The following is a 12,500-nucleotide window of genomic DNA, read 5'->3' on the forward strand; positions in this document are numbered from 1 at the left end:
CATCGCGACATGGCGTGTTGAGGGGGGAAGGGGGGGCCGAATTTTGGAGGGGGGGCACCGAATTTTGAAGGGGGGGGGGGGCGAATTTTGAAAGGGGGGGGCCGAATTTTTGAGGGGGGGAGGGGTGGGGGGGGGGGGGGGGGGCGAATTTTTGAGGGGGGGTGGGGGGGGGGTGTTGTGTGTTGAGAGGGGCGGGGGGGATTTTGTAGGGGGGGGGGGGCGAATTTTTGAGGGGGGTGGGGGGGGGGGAGGGGTGGTGTGTGTTGAGGGGGGGGGCAGAATTTTTGAGGGGGCGTCTTGGTGGGTGGGTGGGTGTGTTAAGGGGAGGGGAGCACGTCGCGTTGTGTCATGTCATGGGGCGGGGGGGGGGGGGGGGCATTGCGGTGGGTGGGTGTCTGTGTTAAGGGGAGGGGGGCACGTCGCGTCGCGTCATGTCATGGGGGGGCGGGGAGGGGGGGATCCGATTGGGGGGGATGTCATGGGGGGGGGCACGTCGCGTCGTGTCGTGTCATGGGTGGGGGGGGTGGGGTGGGGATGTCATGGGGGGGGGGGGGAAACGCGGCACGTCGCAACATGGTGTGGTGTGTGTTGAGGGGGGAAGGGGGAGGGGGGGCGCGTCGCGTCACGTCGTGTCGTGTCATGGGGGGGCGCATCGCGTCGCGTCGTGTCATGTCATGCGGGGTGGGGGGATGTCATGGGGGGCGCGTCGCATCGTGTCGTGTCATAGATGGGGGGGTGGGGTGGGGATGTCATGGGGGGGGGGGGCGCGGCACGTCGCGACATGGTGTGGTGTGTGTTGAGGGGGGAAGGGGGAGGGGGGTGAGCGTCGTGTCGCGTCGTGTCGTGTCATGGGGGAGCACGTCGTGTCGTGTCGTGTCATGGATGGGGGGGTGGGGTGGGGATGTCATGGGGGGGGGGGGGCCGGCACGTTGCGACATGGTGTGGTATGTGTGGAGGGGGGAAGAGGGAGAGGGGGGCACGTCACGTCGCGTCGTGTCATTGGGGGATGTCATAGGGGGGCGCGTCACGTCGTGTCGTGTTATGGGTGGGGGAGGGGGTGGGGGGGATGTCATGGTGAGGGGGACCGAATTTTGGAGGGGGGGAGAAGGGGGTAGGTGGGGGGGCAAATTTTGAAGGGGGGGCGAATTTTTGAGGGAGGGGGGAAGGGGTGGGGTGGGGAGGTGTGTGATGAGGGGGGGGGGGGGCGAATTTTGGAGGGGGGGAGGGGTGGTGTGGTGTGGTGTGTGTTGGGGGGGGGGGTGGTGAATTTTTGAGGGGGGGGGGGAGGGGTGGGGTGGTGTGTGTTGGGGGGGGGGGCGGTGGAATTTTTGAGGGGGGGGAGGCATTGCGGTCGGTATTTTTGAGGGGGGGGGCATTGCGGGGGGGGGGGGATTTTTGGGGGGGTGGGGTGGGGGGGGTGCCGAATTTTTGAGGGGGGGGCGAATTTTGTAGGGGGGGGGGGTGGTGTGTGTTGAGAGGGGAGGGGGGTGGGGGATTTTGTAGGGGGGGGGGAGGGGGGCGCCGAATTTTTGAGGGGGGTGGGGGGGGGAGGGGTGGTGTGGTGTGGTGTGTGTTGAGGGGGGGGGGGGCAGAATTTTTGAGGGGGCGTCATGGTGGGTGGGTGGGTGTGTTAAGGGGAGGGGAGCACATTGCGTCGTGTCATGTCATGGGGCGGGGGGGAGGGGGGGCAATTGCGGTGGGTGGGTGTGTGTGTTAAGGGGAGGGGGGCACGTCGCATCGCGTCGTGTCATGTCATGGGTGGGGGGGGGTGGGGTGGGGATGTCATGGGGGGGGACGCGGCACATTGCGACAAGGTGTGGTGTGTGTTGAGGGGGGAAGGGGGAGGGGGGGTCGCATCGTGTCGCGTCGTGTCGTGTCATGGGGCGGCGCATCGCGTCGCGTCGTGTCGTGTCATGGGGGGTGGGGGGGATGTCATGGGGGGTGCGTCGCATCGTGTCGTGTCATGGATGGGGGGGTGGGGTGGGGATGTCATGGGGGGGGTGTGGCACATCGCGACATGGTGTGGTGTGTGTTGAGGGGGGAAGGGGGAGGGGAGGGCGCGTCACGTCGCGTCGTGTCGTGTCATGGATAGGGGGGTGGGGTGTTGATGTCATGGGGGGGGGGCCCGGCACGTTGTGACATGGTGTGGTGTGTGTGGAGGGGGGAAGGGGGAGAGGGGGGGCACATCGCGTCGCGTCATGTCATTGGGGGGTGGGGGGGATGTCATAGGGGGGCATGTCACGTCGTGTCGTGTTATGGGTGGGGGAGCGGGTGGGGGGGGATGTCATGGTGAGGGGGGCCGAATTTTGGAGGGGGGGAGTAGGGGGGAGGTGGGGGGGGACCGAATTTGGAAGGGGGGGTGAATTTTTGAGGGAGGGGGGAAGGGGTGGGGTGGGGTGGTGTGTGATGAGGGGGGGGGCGAATTTTGGAGGGGGGGGAGGGGTGGTGTGTGTTGGGGGGGGGGCGAATTTTTGAGGGGGGGGAGGGGTGGGGTGGTGTGTGTTGAGGGGGGGGGGGAGGGGTTGTGTGTTGGGGGGGGGGGGGACAGTGCAATTTTTGAGGGGGGGGAGGGAGGGGTGGTGTTGTGTGTGTTGGGGGGGGGCGGTGGAATTTTTGAGAGGGGGGGCCGAATTTTTGAGGGGGGGGGAGGGGTGGTGTGGTGTGGTGTGGTGTGATGTGGTGTGTGTTGAGGGGTGGGGGAGAGGGGTGGGGTAGTGTGTGTTGAGGGGGAGGGGGGGGCGAATTTTTTGGGGGGGGGGCGAATTTTTGAGAGGGGGGGGGGGAGGGGTGGTGTGGTGTGGTGTGGTGTGGTGTGTGTTGAGGGGTGGGGGGGAGGGGTGGGGTGGTGTGTGTTGAGGGGGAGGGGGGGGGGCGATTTTTTGGGGGGGGGGCGAATTTTTGAGGGGGGGGAAGGGGTGGGGTGGTGTGTGTTGAGGGGGGGTGGGGGGGGGGGGGCGAATTTTGGAGGGGGGGGAGGGGGAGGGGTGGTGTGGTATGTTGTGTGTTGAGGGGGGGGGCCGAATTTTCGAGGGGGGTGGGGGGGGGAGGGGTGGTGTGGTGTGTGTTGAGGGGGGGGCAAAATTTTTGAGGAGGCGTCATGGTGGGTGGGTGGGCGTGTTAAGGGGAGGGAAGCACGTCACGTCATGTCATGTCATGGGGCGGGGGGCATTGCGGGGGGGGCATTGCGTCGTGTCGTGTCATGGGGGGGCGGGGAGGGGGGGATCCGATTGGGGGGGATGTCATGGGGGGGGCGCGTCGCGTCGTGTCGTGTCATGGGTGGGGGGGGGAGCGGCACGTCGCGACATGGTGTGGTGTGTGTTGAGGGGGGGACCGAATTTTGGAGGTGGGGGGAGGGCGCGTGGCGAAATGGTGTTGTGTGTGTGGAGGGAAGGGGGCCGCGTCGCGACATGGTGTGGTTCCATGTCATGGGGCGGGGGGAGGGGGATTTGGGGGGGGCGCGTCGTGTCGTGTCTTGTCATGGGGGTGGGGGGATGTCATGGGGGGCGCGTTGCGTCGTGTCGTGTCATGGAGGGGGTGGGGTGGGGATGTCATGGGGGGGGGAGGGGGCGGCGCGTCGCGACATGGGGTGGTAAGTGTTGAGGGGGCATCGTGTCATGTCATGGGGCGGGGGGGATGTCATGGGGGGAGGCACGTCGCATCGCGTCGTGTCATGGGGGGGCGCGTCGCGTCGTGTCATGGGGGCGTGTCGCATCGTGTCATGGGGGGTGGGGGGGATGTCATGGGACGCGCATCGCATCGTGTCGTGTCATGGGGGGGGAGGGGCTCGTCGCGTCGCATCGTGTCGTGTCATGGGGGTGGTGGGGGATGTCATGGGGGGGCGCATCGCGTCGTGTCGGGTCATGGCGGTGGGGGGGATGTCATGGGGGGGTTGTCATGTTATGCTGGGGAGGGGGCGCGTCGCCTCATGTCGTGGCATGGTGGGGGGAGGGGGCGTCGCGACAACCCGCGTCACCCCCACGACACGGCACACCCCCCCACCCCACCGCACCCCCCATGACGCGGCGCCTCCCCCCCCCCCACCCCACCTCGAAAAACCCCGCTCCATCCACACCACCCCACCCCACCTCCAAAAACCCCGCTCTCGACCCACCGTGCCCCGCCTCACCCCCCCATGACATGGCGCACCCCCCACCCCACCGCACCCCCCCACGACGCCCCCCGGCACCCCACCTCGGAAAACCCCGCTCCCTCCACACCACCCCACCACGCCTCCGAAAACCCCGCTCGACCCGCCCCACTCCGTGTCACCTCCCCCACGACACGGCACACCCCACCGCACCCCCCACGACGCCCCCCCGCACCCCACCTCGGAAAACCCCGCTTCATCCACACCACCCCACGGCGCCTCTCGAAACCCCGCTCGATCCAACCCACCCTGCGTCACCCCCCACGACACGGCACACCCCCCCACTCCACCGCACCCCCCACGACACGGCACACCCCCCCACCCCACCGCACCCCCCACGACGCCCCCCCGCACCCCACCTCGAAAAAGCCCGCTCAATCCACACCACCCCACCAGGCCTCCAAAAACCCCGCCCGACCCACCCCACCCCGCGTCACCCTCCCACAACACGGCACACCCCGCCACCCCACCGCACCCCCCATGACGCCCCCCGCGGCATCACGTCAGACGCGCGGACGACCAATTCCACCCTCTCCCCCGATGAAGGGGAGAGGGTGTGGGGGAGTTAGGGACGCTCAAGCAGGCATGCCCTTGGACGAGCCGCGGGCGCAAGTTGCGTTCAAAGACTCGATGATTCGCGGAATTCTGCAATTCACACTACGTATCGCATTTCGCTGCGTTCTTCATCGTTGCAAGAGCCAAGATATCCGTTGCTGAGAGTCGTTGCGTTTTGTTTTTCGATCCTCCCGAGGGGAGGAATCTTAGACAAGACAAGGTTTATCAAGTTCCTCCTGCCACCCTCGCGTGCGGGGGAGGGGCAAAGGGTTTATCAAGGCGGCGGCGTGCCCGAATGAGCACGATGGAGGGGGATTGCCCCGAGCAAGGGAGAGAGGTCAAAGGCGTCCCTCCTTCCTCCTCCACCTGCACGGTCGCGGGACGACCCCGAAGCATAGCCTCCCCCACTGTCGCCGGACTCCGACGAGGGGACAGAGGATGCCGACCGCGCCTCTAAGCGTGATCCCTCACGGACATTCCAGGGTTCGCATTTTCCGACGGATGTGTGTCAATGATCCTTCCGCAGGTTCACCTACGGAAACCTTGTTACGACTTCTCCTTCCTCTAAATGATAAGGCTTAATGAACTTCTCACAACGTCACCGGTGGCGAACCACCAGCGTCGCCGCAATCCGAAAACTTCACCAGACCATTCAATTGGTAGGAGCGACGGGCGGTGTGTACAAAGGGCAGGGACGTAGTCAACGCGAGCTGATGACTCGCGCTTACTAGGAATTTCTCGTTGAAGATCAATAATTGCAATGATCTATCCCCATCACGATGAAATTTCAAAAGATTACCCGGACCTCTCGGCTTAGGTGGTAAACTCATTGAATTCATCAGTGTAGCGCGCGTGTGGCCCAGAACATCTAAGGGCATCACAGACCTGTTATTGCCTCAAACTTCCATGGCCTAGACGGCCATAGTCCCTCTAAGAAGTTGGCCACGAAGAGGATCCTTCGTGTAACTAGTTAGCAGGCTGAGGTCTCGTTCGTTAACGGAATTAACCAGACAAATCACTCCACCAACTAAGAACGGCCATGCACCACCACCCATAGAATCAAGAAAGAGCTCTCAATCTGTCAATCCTTACTATGTCTGGACCTGGTAAGTTTCCCCGTGTTGAGTCAAATTAAGCCCCAGGCTCCACTCCTGGTGGTGCCCTTCCGTCAATTCCTTTAAGTTTCAGCCTTGCGACCATACTCCCCCCGGAACCCAAAAACTTTGATTTCTCATAAGGTGCTGGCGAAGTCATCAAAATAACATCCGCCAATCCCTAGTCGGCATCGTTTATGGTTGAGACTAGGACGGTATCTGATCGTCTTCGAGCCCCCAACTTTCGTTCTTGATTAATGAAAACATCCTTGGCAAATGCTTTCGCAATAGTTCGTCTTTCATAAATCCAAGTTTTTGTTTTGTTTTGTGAGTCGGGTGTGCACCTTCATGCTATGCTCATCAAGTGAGTATAGTACGTTAGTGTACGCGCTATCATAGGGCCAAACCCTTTCACCTCCGGCTTCGGCGGACGCATCCACTTTCCTCCGCTCCCTTTGGTTGATAGCTCCGGGGAGACTAGCCCCTCTGGCTAGTGAGGGTAGGCACCAAGACCCCCATGTGGGAATCCAGGTAGTCCGGGACTTGAGGAAGGATCGCCCTAACTCTCACCCGGTAAAACGCCCCATCCCGACGGGTTCCCGTAGAGGGATTGCCATGCCCAGCTTGGACCTCGGCTCGTAGGAGGAGTCCGTTTCCGCAGGTTACCTTAAGACCCCATTGCTACAGGTAACCAGTTTTGGTAAAGCCAACCGTTTGGTGATATCGCAAGAATACAGCTCAGTGACACATGTGTTTCATGTCTTCGGGGTATCATCGTCATTTCCCAAGGGATCGGAATTTATGAGCTATGTAGTTCTTGTAGGTATTGCAGTATAGCTTCACCAAGGAATGCAATGACTGAAACATGTCCAGCCACTACACCCCTCGAGTGCGGTTTCGGGGCCACCCAGTTGGGTAACCTCTTCCCACTTGCCTCCCCTCCAAGGAGGATCACGACAGCTTCCTCATCGGTGCCGTCCAGGCCTAGAATCTCTCGACTCTCTCGAATGAGGTTGCCAAGAGTACGGTCCCGAAGGTCCGTAAATGTGTCACACTGGAGCATTATGTGACAAAGTGAAGATCCAGCCTCTGGCTGATTGCAGCAAGGGCATTGTTGTGATCTTCTTGGGTGAATCTTGTCCCGAAGGACCAATCCTCCAATGCGTGCCAAGAGTAGATAGCGTTCTTCTCCATGTTTCACCCCTCTCCTGAGATTACTTCGGAATAAGTACCCCGTGGAACCTACGAACTTGTGTTTTAGATACGGCTTGAGGGACGCGTAGTCGTGTTGTTTGTCCCATTTGGCCCACACGTGTGGGCGCACCGCGTTCAGCGGCGCATCAGGCACGTATCGTTTCTTCCAATGTCGTGTTTGCATTTCCCACGTCCACTTACCTCTCGCGCCTTTTGGGGCTGGATTCCGAGTCATCTCTCGCGCCCAGGTCTTGAGGTGTGGGTACTTGGCAAGAGCTCGGGTTCTTTGGCCTCCGCAGTATGCAGCTACAGGGGGAATGTGTAGCTCATGGTGCAAAGTAGCACCCCCCACCGTCGTCGAATTGCTACTCTTTCCCACAATCCATCGCATTCCAGTTGCCACCATCCTCTCCAGCAAGCGCAACTTTCCCTGGTTTTGGGCCCCCATAAGCTCCGCTCCGTAAGTTAATACGGGATATACGCAAGATTTGAAGAAGGACAGACGGGTCCAAATTGGCACAGATCGTGAGGTGAGGAAGTGTTGGTGGGCATACAATGCCTTCCTTCCCAACCCCAACCTCTCTTTCGTGATCTTTTCAATGGAGAGATGTTCATCCAGAGTCACACCGAGATATTTGTACTCAGCACAGTGCTCAACATCCTCTCCGCCAATATGGAATTGTCTTGCCTTAAAGGCTGTCCTCTCCGCATCGCTACCAAAAAACATGGTAACTTTGCACTTGCTAATTCCGAATCTCATTTCCCACTTCTTCGCCCATTCAGCAATCCTATCTAAACTCCTCTGCAAGTCTTCCGGGTTGTTCGCTAGGAGAATCATGTCGTCTGCAAATAGCAAAGCTTGTAGTTTCTCCTTCAACCCAGGGATATTGCAACCTAGGTTGTCACCCTCCCGTATGATGTCATTAATGAAGATGTTGAATAGGGTGGGTGACATGGGACACCCTTGTCTCATGCCCCTCTCTACGGGGATGGGGTCGGATAACGAATCTCCCACCCTGACCCGAACTGTGGACCGGTGATATAACGCTTTGATAAATCTCAAAGTTTTGCCCTCCACACCTGCCGCTTGTAGTTTCATGAATAGTGCTTCATGAGGTACTGTATCGTATGCTTTCTGAAAATCAATGTACGCTGCGTAGGTTGGCTTACCCACGTTATGGCGGCGTCGAATCCCTTCATCCAGCGTCACGACTTGGGCAATGCATTCCTCCATTGGCCTAAATCCTGCTTGTCCTCGGAGGAAGAATTTCCTCTTCTCGAGGTTGTCTGACAGGCGCTACGCCACAATGGAGGAGAGGACCTTGAGTACCACTGCGATGAGGGAGATACCCCGATAGTTGTCCATTGACGTCGAGTCCCCCTTCTTAGGTATGGGGACAACTGTTGAGGTATCAATGTGTTCGGGAATCTCTCCCAAATCGAAGATAGCTCTCAACACGTGGAGAGTTGCTTCCCGCATCTTGGTGCGTGGTACTTCGGGATTATCTTTACGTCCCTTGTCTCTAGCCAATAGTTTGAAGACTTCGGGGGGAATCCCGTCGATTCCAGGGGCCTTGTGTCGCTTGAGTTTTCGACACATGAAGAGGACTTCCTGCCACTCAATGCCGCTACTCCTGCACTCGCCCGTCAACTTCTTATGGTGAGTCCAGAATTTCTTGAGGTTTCTTTCTCGTAGAAGCTCTGCACCCTTCTCTATGAACTTGTCAAATGAGTCTTTGGAGCTCTTCCGACACTCTCTAATGGCTATCGTCTTTAGGTTCTGATACCGGGACCAAGCCCTTCGTCCTTCTTGCGAGTTGGGTATCAACTTCCTGGCCACTCGCCAGGCCTTTCGTCTTTGGTTGATCGCCCTCCTCGCCTTCGGGGAGAGGCGGAAACTGCACCTCGGTCGAGGTGGGGGTTTGACGGTCATCACGCCGGATTCTTGCGCGATTGACTTCACCGTGTGCTCATACTCCTCACACAGGACATGCACGTTGTTGCCCCCCTCTCCTGGGAGATCTCTCAAGATGCTCCACCTGTTATTCGATAAGAATGAGTGGGCCACTAGCTCCACTCTAGAAGCATCAATGCGTGGAGGTTGTGGACGTTCCTCTTGCACCCTCGTATTCCTTCGAGGCTCTCACTGAGCATGAGATAGGCCAGTGATCTGATATGTCCACATTGCGTTCAACCTTCGCGTGCGCTAGCAAAGATGCTGCTTGTTGATTGACTATGAAGTAGTCAATGTCTGACTTTCCCTTCCCTCTAGGCGAGTGGTAAGTTAGTGCCGAGCCTCGAATCGTGAGGATTGAGAACTCGGGGCACTCCCTCCTTAACCACCTCGTGCAGGCTTTCCGTTTGCAGTTCCAATCACCTCCCACGATGATCGGAAGGCCCTTGCGTATAAGTATGTTGAGGACCACTGCAAGCTTATTGAGTGCGCTTTTCCTTGCCTCCTTGAGTTGTTTCTGCGGGATATATATGTTCCCGTGGATCCATGGCTCCTTTCGTGCGGGTAGGAGTTGAATGAATAACATGTTAGGGGAGGTTCGGCCAAGCTCGAAAGCCCGATACTTCGTTGCTGCAAGTGTAACCAGACCTCTCTCTCCAGGTTCTGACGAACCCAAGACCTGGAAGGCAGTGTAGCCTGGGAGTCGCATAGGCCAACTGCCTTGAAAGATTCGAGTCTCTTGCAGGCCAATCACTCCCCATGCCAGTCTATGAGCGAGGTAGTCGACCTCACCCCGCTTGCTGCGCAAGCCATTTATGTTGAGAGATACAATCTTGGGTCTCACATTACGCTTTCGCTCACGAGTCTCGTTGCGTAATGCATGGCGTGAGTGATACGGCACCGACATTCTAATGTGCCATCTACTAAACCTGCTTTCTGACTTCAATCTTTCCAATAATGCATTGGCCTCGTTTCGATGTACTAGGATGTCGAAACGACTACACCCAGACCTGAGGCTCTGGACTCTATCCCACTTCAAAATGTGGTGCCACAAGTCCCCTGAGGCTCGTCTAAGGAGTTGCCCGAAGGGTCGCTTCGACAAGTTCTCAGCGCTCCACATGCATAGCTTCTCAATTTCCCCGCTTGTCGTCACTTGTCTAAGCGAAGTGTTGGTTACCGCTGCTCTTTCTATGTTCGATCCTTCCGAAGCTAACCCTAGTGATGTGGGGTGGCTTGGCTCCACCCTCTCTACACTAGCGGTGACATGGTCCCTCGTCGAAGTAGGGAAATTCCCTTCTCCCCTCCCGCTTCTCGTGTTGGAGCGAGTGACCACCTCGGCAAATGATGCTAACGCCTGTCTTCTCCCACAATAGAAACTACTCGAATGGGCTGCACGGTGGGATCCGACAGCATCACTGACGGGAATGTATTCGGGACCGAGCTGGCTCCCTTGAGAAGTCTCGTCGCTTTGCCTCGCACTCGGAGGGCGTGCAACCTCAATAGGGTGGATCCCACTCTCCTGTCTTGGTGATGCCACCCTTGATGAGTAATGTGTGCCTCCGTTCCCGGCACTGGTCGAGCATTGCCCCACTAAAAGGGATACTATCCCCCCATGAGGCCGTGGGAGGATAGGAGCACTAGTAACTCCCCTCGGGCCTTGGCTTAAGCCCGGTGATACACTCACTAGTCCCCCAGGTCCCCGTGCATCACCAAAGGGTCTGACGACCGGCCCGTTCATGTTACCCAGACGCTACCACAGTACCGGTATAACAGCGCTGGGGGTGGCCCCTAGCGTCGCGGAGCTCCCGAGGCCACCCAGAGGAAGGCCCCATGAAGAGCGTATATCATTATGTGAACAATCCATTTTTGTAAAAAGAAAAATGAGACCACCCAGATCATGGTCGTTTATCCAGACGGGGAGTCTCTTACGGCCGGTGACCTTGACATACTGAAGGATCAAGTTGAGGTGCATGCTCAACGTCCATCTTTTGGGAGATCAGGGCCGGGTGGGAGCGCCAACGCTTCATCCTCCCAGTTCTGCCCCTACTCGTCGAAGACAAATGGTGCTACGCGGGTCCTGCTATCCTGCCTTTGGCCTTCCATCTTCTTGTGGCGTTCCACTCACTTGAGTAACATAGTCTCTTGTAGGAGACCCAACGGCATCGAAGAGGTTAGCCACCTCAAGGGGTCAATCTTTCCCCTTGGGATCCCATAGGGGTGCAAGGTGAGGATTGAAGTGGTCTTGCCTGCTACATTCCCGCGGGCCTTCCAAATCCGCTGCGTGGTCCCTTCTAGGACCTTCTCGAACTGTCCACATGTTGCGTTCCTTCCGTATCGATACAAGCCGCACTTCGTTCCCAGTCGCGAGCTGGTTTCGTTGGGAGAGTGAGGGTCCTACAACCACTTAGCATACCAAGTCTGCTGCATGACTCCTTCACTTGCCGTCACTCGTCTCCCCTTAGGGCCTTTGACTCCTCACGACGAGACGCTTCCGTAGAAGGGTCCCAAGTCGTTTGCAGTCCCACTAAGGGGGGGATTTTGGGGGGGCTTGGAGACAGCCACCCTGTGGGTCTACCTGCACTTTGCTCCATTTTCCCCAGGGGGAGCGGGGGCACTTTTTGTAACGGGCATGAAGGGGCATTGCAGGTGCTCTTATCCTTAGGGTTCATCTCTCGGGACACAACCCTTCCAAGTTTGCATGAAGTGACTCTTCCTTGAGAAGGTACCCCGCGACACGGCTTCTCTCAGAATCTCGCATTCTGTCTCTTTGCCACGTAAGTGCCTTTGTCATTGAGAGGGTGAGGGTCCTGCATACTCTTGTGTTACCAAGTTGGCTGCACGACTCCTTCACCTGACGTAACTCATAACTTCTCGGATCCATGGCTTTCGTGACGGGAAGCCCCCGCGAGGACTTCCCAAGTCCCTACGGCCTATCCTTGAAGTGATTTTGGCGTAAGTGCGCAAGCTCCACCCCATGTCTCCGGCTTCAACTTCCTTAAGTTCCCAACAGTCTATTCGACTTGTTGGAAAACTTGGAGTTAGCCTAAGTTTCCCTTGGAGAAGAAAAAAACCCTGCTTATTTTCCAATTTTTGGGTAGGATATTTCAAGAAAAACATAATCCACCTCTTTGCAGCAAGGGCATACAAGACCCGGTGTATATTCCTTGCAATAAGGCAAGCGTGGGCATCAAACATGTCACTGCCGCACTACCTTACTTCTTGAAAAGATGAAGTCTGCCACTCCTCATAATTCAAACCCACCTTGTGCGAAGTGCAAGTTGAGACCAAGTTCAAAGGAGGGCACGAGCTCATGGCTCACCAGATTCTTTTGCGCGGCAAGGGTTTCCCCTCGCGCGATTGGCATTAGGGCGTGAGATCTAGGCTCCACGACACCGCCTGCTTTCTCGCTCGCCTCAAAAGAGACCGGATGGAGTCGCACTCGATTCTTCAAACTTATTCCTTGTCTCCTTTCGGAGTGTCTCGGGTAATTCCCCTTGGCGGTCCTGCTGGCATTACACCATATAGAGGGTAAGACACGCACGCAACACACATTACA

The 12,500-nt window shown here is 58.2% G+C and overlaps 1 non-coding gene and 1 pseudogene across 1 annotated transcript; both read right to left on the reverse strand.

Moving 5' to 3' along the window:
* Window positions 1-4,716: 4,716 nt before the first annotated feature.
* On the reverse strand, window positions 4,717-4,869 carry LOC148012871 (5.8S ribosomal RNA). The gene has a single exon (XR_015689197.1). It is a non-coding gene; the product is annotated as a 5.8S ribosomal RNA (ribosomal RNA).
* A 350-nt stretch (window positions 4,870-5,219) lies between these two features.
* On the reverse strand, window positions 5,220-5,910 carry LOC148012872 (18S ribosomal RNA; annotated as a pseudogene; the record flags this gene model as incomplete).
* Window positions 5,911-12,500: the final 6,590 nt, after the last annotated feature.

The sequence above is a fragment of the Lygodium microphyllum genome, chromosome 27 (genome assembly GCF_053477565.2).
Source record: "Lygodium microphyllum isolate KBCC chromosome 27, Lygodium_microphyllum_v1.1.10, whole genome shotgun sequence".
NCBI lineage: Eukaryota > Viridiplantae > Streptophyta > Polypodiopsida > Schizaeales > Lygodiaceae > Lygodium > Lygodium microphyllum.